The sequence below is a fragment of the Loxodonta africana genome, chromosome 19 (assembly GCF_030014295.1).
Source record: "Loxodonta africana isolate mLoxAfr1 chromosome 19, mLoxAfr1.hap2, whole genome shotgun sequence".
Lineage (NCBI taxonomy): Eukaryota > Metazoa > Chordata > Mammalia > Proboscidea > Elephantidae > Loxodonta > Loxodonta africana.
In genome coordinates, this window is record NC_087360.1 from 76373105 (window position 1) to 76380509 (window position 7405).

Here is a 7405-nt window from a genome sequence, read left to right on the forward strand (position 1 = left end):
GCCAACATTAAAGCAGTCTGGATTTAAAAATTGAGCAGCCCCTTCTGCCCTGGACTTCCTTTAGAATTTATTATCTAAAGGTCTTATTTTGTTACTTGACACAGGAGATGCTTGTTATGCATTATAATGGCACTTTCCTTTTCTCTCTGCTCTGGTGGGTTTGCTCTTTCATGGTAGTATCCTGATTCCTGAAGAGTAGACATCACTCAGGGGGTGAATTCAAGAAAGCTTGTTTCAAAGAAGGTCCCTGGGTGAAGCAAGTGGTTTGTGCTCGAATGCTAACCAAAAGCAGCCCTGGTGGTGCAGTGGTTAACAGCTCTGCTGCTCTCCAAAAGGTTAGCAGTTCATATCCACCAGCTGCTCCTTGGAAACCCTTGGGGCAGTTCTACTCTGTCCTGTAGGGTTGCTATGAGTCAGAATCGACTCAATGGCAGTAGGTTTTTTTTTTGATACTAACCTAAAGGTTGGCAGTTTGAACCCATCTGTTGGCACCGTGAGAGAAAGATGATCTACTTCTGTCAAGATTACAGGCAAGAAAGCCCCATGGGGCAGATCTGCTCTGGAACACATGGGGGCATCATGAGTTGGAGTCGACTTGGCAACAACGGGTTTGGTCTTGGTTTCTTTGAAAGAAACTCCTACGGCTCAAAAGCCGTGAGCACGAAGTATCTCTCAGTGTACTGTCCAATGGAGCAAGAGGCTCTGAAATGGGATATCTGTTTTTTGTTTTTTTTTTCCTTCCTTCCTTAAACAAAATCCCTTTAAAATGTGAGTAAAGGAGCAGCTCTTGCACCCTTCAACTGTTCTTACGCCGACAAAAAGCTGAAATATGATAAAGCTGAGCAGTACTGAAGAGACGAGTTTAAATCACTTGCAGCCCTTTCTCGTTACGGGAAAGTGACATTGAAAACACAACCAGTGTCTTTGGTGGCCTCACTTACAGGCAGCGCTCAGTATTTCTGGAGTGTTCTTTGACAGTTGAGGGAAGATGTCTATGAAATTATTTATCTGTTAAGTTGGCTTATTTCTGAGTACCAGCTAAACCAAAGGGGAAGCTTTTAGTAATTGATTTTAAGCTCTTGCTCATGCTACGTAAGGGGGCGCCTTGCTGCTGAGAAAGGACGTACTGTTTTAGTTATAATTTTACCTGAAAAAAACACAAGCACTCATTTACGTTGCAGTTTCCAGGAAACAGTTAACAGTGTAAGGAGCTCACACCTGACCTGAATTTATTAATATTTAATAGTTCTTATTTGGTGGATAAAGTTGCTTAACCAAACTGAGAAAAAGTACAATGCTTCCTATGGGAATTTTGGTGCTGAATTAAAGAACGAGAGCAGGGAGTGTGTGTTTTCTGTTCTGTTTCTTATTCAGCTGTGAAAGCAAGGCTGCTATGGTCAGAGTTTTGCTTTCCTGTCTTCTTCCACCAGGATGACGGTCCTCTAAAGTCTAGTGTCAAAAGCATCCTAAATGACCTAAGCAAATGTTTATTGTGTGAAAGTTAAACATTAAAAGCAAGCAACCTTAATTACACACTAATCTTAGAGTAAAATGCAAACATCCTTTGAAGGTTCTTCAGAAAATATATTTAGTCAAGAAGTAGAGAATTTGAATGCCTGTCGAGAATCAACTTAAGGTATTCACGTGAGCGGCTCAGGAAGAGCTGTTTACTTGTTTGTCTTTCACGTTTACTCTCTTTGTGCGTAGGTTTTGCAGGGATATTTAGCATCTTGGTATTTATGATCTCTGAAGTCAGGTACTTCAGGGACAGGTTGTTAGCTGAGCCCATGGTGCTGACTCCACCTGTCCGTAGACAGGGGTTCTTCTAAGCCATTTGCAACAAAAGGGCATTTTAAACTAGTAACTGCCAATGACTGCTCTGTGTATTCTAGATTATCTTCTTACACCAGGAAAGCCATTGCCATTGAGTGGATTCTGACTCATAGCAACCCTATAGGACAGAGTAGAACGGCCCCAGAGGATTTCCAAGGAGCTGCTAGTGGATTTGAACTGCCAACCTTTTGGTTAGCAGCTGAACTCTCAACCACTGTGTCACCAGGACTCCAGTTAGTGTATCATTGAATAGCAGAGTCTCTGCTGCTGAAGAAAATTTAGCTTTATCTTCAAGGGAAGGAAACAGAACCCTAAGTTTACCAAAAGGACACTGGCTAGCAATAAGCAATGTTAATTCTGGTTTAGAAAAAAAAGAAAACAATAAAGGTATATAATGCCACCAACAAAAGGGTCCCCATCAAAGCCACTCAAGGCCCATGAGAATACGGACAATAAGTTCCTTTGGGTTTTTCAAACTGGAACTTCCTAACAATTTGGAAGCCAAAGGAAGATGGTCAGTCCAAAGCTGAAGGAACCCCAGCTTCTCGGTGTGGTACTGGATAAAATATCCTTCTCTTTGGAAAAAAGAGAAGCCAAAATAAGTGTGAGAAAGCAGCCACTTTTCCCTCCCATGGCAATGAAGTCAGAGGGAAGATGATATTCATGAATGTCCCTCTTGTACAAAGAAGTCCTAGGTGCTAGGAGAGTATTGGCCAGGTTATCTTCACAAAGAAAAGGTGGCTTGGTTCACTCAATAACTACGAGTTATGGCTAGAGGGCTGCTCTGAGCTGGAATCAGTTCGATGGCAATGGGTTTGGTTTGGTTTGGGCTGATGGTTGTGAAGCAAAGAAATGGATTTCTACAAGTGACAAATTGTTCATTTGCAGTAGGTGGATGGTCAGCCTATTGTCTACCGTCCAGGTAGCCTAAGCAGAGGTCGTGGGCCCAGAGCGTTCTCTGAGAGGCAGGCTGGGAGCTGGGTCTCTCTCTCAGTTTCTTCTCCTTATCAGGGAAGACTTTCCCCCTGTTCTGGGCACAGGGTAACTTTCTCTGCTCTCTCCATGTGCGGGCACCACGTGGCATCTGGCCAGTCCCCTTCTGTCTGTTCCTGGCAGGAAGGTGTCAGGTCTGTATTGCTGACTCACAAGACGGCTGGTGCATACCTGTCCTCCAGCTGCAAGAGGGAACTCACTGGCCATGGGTGATCGGTGCCCACAATCGAGACTGACCGGGCTCTGTGTCTTCTTTGTGTGTTTAGCATTGCAGTGCAAAGAATTACTTAATATGGCCCTTCTAGCCATACTTTTTGTAACTCCCACCAAACGATTGGGTAGGACCATGATAATAAGCTCTGTGGAACCCTAACGAGGGGATTGATCAGTTTTGCCATTCACTGGGCTTAAAATGAGCCATCCCAGAGGCAAGAGGAGGAGATCTCATCACCACCAAGAAGAAGAGCCAGGAGCAGAGTGCATCCTTTACCTGGAATCCCTGCACCGGGACCCTCCTAGACCCAGGAGACAGAGAGCTGTAACACTGAGGACAGCAAGAAGCAGCAGCAGGGAAATGGCAGCAGCAGGGCAGCAGAACCAGGAGACAGATGGCAGGAAACCCCCAGGAGATGGCGTGGTGGGAGTCCCAGCACACAGAGCAGGAAAGCTGAGGGCCTTTGGGCAGGAGGCTTCCTAATGGAGCGGGGTGCCTCGGGGCACTTGGTGGAGCTAGAGCTGACTGCATTCAGGCAGAAGGCTTATTGGCAGGGTGGGGGTGCCTCGGGGCACCTTGCTGGCAGAGCTAAAAGAGCTTTGTAACACTTGCCTGAGCAGGGCAGAAGCCGAGGGCCAGAGAGGGGCCTGCCTGTGGGCTCAGCTGAGAAGAGGCTGTCCTGATGGAAAAACTGTATCCTGAGCATTCCTAAAACTGAACTGTAATCTGTTACTCCCCTAAAAAGCCCCGTAATTGTGAGTATTGTCTGTGAGTTCTGTGTGGCCACTGCCATGAATTATCTTGCTAGCAAAGTAGAGAGTGCCTTGGGAGGGACAGTTGGTGTCAGAATTGGTCAAGATGGCGGAGACAGGAGGCACGCCTGACCTTTAGCTCATAGTGGTCAGCCTTGGGCTTGACCCTCCTTTCCCCTCCTGAAGTTAGAGGAGGTCAGGCACCGCCCCCATGCTGTTTCCATGCACTGTATGTGATCTCTGTCCTTTGTTTGCGACCTTGAACCTTGACACGTTGAGTTTACTTTTACACTACACCTTCAATTGTCCAATGCTGTAGAAAATATTTTAAAATGAGCTAGGATAAATGCAAACTGTCTTGTGAGAAGGCACATGAAAGTCTATTTTCCTGAAATTTATGTTCCAGGCTGACTTTCATTTAAGCTCATTCCTACAACGGTACTTTTTTTTTAACTTTTAAAGCCTACAGTGATGGGGAATTCTGCAGGACTTTGATGTTTTGTATAATCCCACATTTCTACAATGTCTTAAATAATCAAAAGTAGCATTGCTATACGTTAAACACCAACCCTCACATAAATTACCTGCTCCCCAACACAGCCAATGGCCGGTGCGAATCGCCTTAATTCACTATGAAATACCTACATTTTGAAGGAATCACTGAATCGATCTTTTTTCCCTACCCCTTATAGGTTTGTTCTATGGAAGTGAAATCATGTCTAAATATTCATAAGGATTTCACCTTAGGCTGTTTACCCAAAGGAGCTGCTGCATTTGTCACTTGGGGCGACATAGCAAACAGAAAAGATACAGTCCCTGGAATTTCCGGTAGTAGAGGGGTAAGCAAACCTTTCCATGAAAGGCCAGAGTAAATGTTTTACGCTTTGCAAGAAAGAAAATGGGTATTATATAGGTACTTATATAACGAGAGAAAATTTGATTAGTAAAGTTAAAAACATACTCGAGGTGTTTATTTTTGGTAATACAGGCCCGCTAATGAGAATGGAATCTAGGTGGAGGGAAATAATACTTTGGTTAATTGGGGCTCTACGGTAGTGTCCCTATCCTTAAAATTGATTGCAGCATTCTGTTGATTCTGGTCTGTAATGACATTTGGCTTTTCATCTTTGAAAATGTCTTTTCACCTTTGAAAATGTCTTTTCACAGAAAGACATCAACCCATGAGTATGATTTTAATTGACCACATTCGTCACTTGGAAGGCATTTATAGGATTCTATTAAGTCTTTTCTTGGTATTTATCTTTTAGCATGTCATCCCATTGCAGATCAATCACTTCCAATTGATGATTAGATGGAAAATCTTCAATTGTGGTTAAATAGACTTTGAAATTATGAAATCTTCTTTGCACTTACACCCAGATCAAAAAACTCTGCTGGCACTCCAGTCTGGGCTTGGAAAATACATGTACTGCAGATATATTGGGAATGGAGACCTCGCTTCTTGGTTGGATTTTTAATAGCACAGGAAGTGTAGAAAGCAGCCTGACATTCTTGTGACTCAAGTTTTTACTGAAATGACTTTGCTGGAACTTTCACCTGTAAGCACCGCTTTACCTTGTAATTTTAGGCTCGATTCTCTGAGAAACATGATCAAGTCTGCAGCAGAAGCTAATTTCCTAAGCTACTCGGTGATCGAAAATAAGTAGTGGAGGATGGTTCTTCCCTTATCAGAAAAACTTCAATCTCAGCCCTGAGTTTAAAAAAAATGGCAGCCAAACTACCACTGCTTAAGCCGTCGCCCACTGTGTGGTAGCCACGTCAGGATATTGCGTGTTCCTCCCCAAATCCATGGACCTAACCAGAGTTAAATCCGTGAGTGTGAGCGAAGCACACCGTTGACATTACTAGTTCCTAACACGATACCAGTATTTTCTGCTGATGGACAGTAACAGCCGCAGTCAGAATCAACTAAACGGCAACAGGTTTTAAAAAAAAAACAAACCTATTTTCACAGCTTTGGGTATTTAACCAACTAAACCTTTTTCTGCTCCGTGTACATTTTTACCACCAGCTGTATCACATCTTAAATCCCACACTGAGTTGTAGTGAATTAGTGTTTACACCTGTAGCAGTTCTGCACAGTCTGTGAAGGACCAGTCGTTCGGTCACTTCAAACTCAGCATTGATTTGTCCAGTAAAAGTAACAGTTGAGCGATACCGGTAGCATCTGTCAACTCATCAAGAGTCAAAGATAACCACTCAAACTAATTTTTTAATTGACTATTGATGTTGCCCCCAATGTCCTCGTTCTTCAGGAGACTCTTAGTAGTCTTAAATGAGTTTGCTTTCTCCGGACACGATCCTTTAGGTTACTGAAATCCAACATGATTTAAGTAACTCACCATCGGTAAATGGCGCTCCCTGCATGGCTGACAAATGGTCAAAAAATGGCCAACAAACTTGCTTGCAGCCTCCTTTCCATTTTTTATTTTTGCAAAGAAATTATACTCTGATGAGATACTTGACATTTTGTAATTCTTGTGACTTGCAGTCCCGTGAATTGGGAATATTGGGATGAGTGATTGGTCTGGTAAGGTCAACGTATTGTATCCCTTCAGCACAGCTAAGGCATAGTGAACACAATGCTGTAACCATATAAGTAGATAAAATACACTTCACTTCCTTAAAAGCACAACTTTCAAAGTGTTTCCTTTGTTTTGACATGATGGGGATGAACTGGTAACAGAAAAAATAAAATGTTGGGGTGCAGCAATACACACGACACTCAGGATGCTGCCGTCAGGTCCTGTGTCACTGTAATTTGTAGCATGGGGAGACCAGCAGTATGAAACTATGAGAGCCACACATGCCGTGTCTGCAGCTACTACTCAGCTTTGTCACTGTAGTGTGAAAGCTGCCATAGACAGTCTGTAAATGACGACATGGCTGCATTCCAATAAAACTTTATTTACAGACACCGAGATTAGAATTTCATATAATTTTCAAGTGTCAGGATATTGTTATTCTTTTGAGTCCCGCTCACCCCCCACCATTTAAAAACGTAAATACAATTCTCAGCTCACGGCCCTTCTAAAAACGGGCAGCAGGCTGGTTTTGTCCCCCAGGTCACAGTTGGCAGATCCCTGCTCGAGTAGATTTAATATGGTTGAGTCCAGAATAATTGGCTCAGGGACATTGAAAAAATGCCAGCTGAGTATATCCAAAAGCTGGGCCAAGTAAAGACCTTCCTGTTCCTCTTTTGGAAATTATAAAATATCATTACTACTTAGGGACAGAAACCAAAATTGATACAAGCTATAAAATTCAGCAACTATATGGCCACTAAAAAGCTATCTTCACAGTTTCTAATTTTTAAGAAACTGAAGATCAAATAACAAGAGACTTGCTGTTTGTGCCGGCTTAAAAAAAACCCCTAAGTTATACGAGACACATTTGTCTTTCAGGATGAATGCATTCTTGGAAAGGAGATAGAAATCAATCCTTAACACCTCGCTGCCGAGGCACTCCATAAGGGAGCCGTCCTGCTGAAACGCCAAAGGCTCAGGCTTGTTTTTCTTAAGACTAAATATCAGCTACTTAATGAAGTTACCGAGTCCTGCTCAGCTGCCCAAGTACAAGCAGAATAATATCC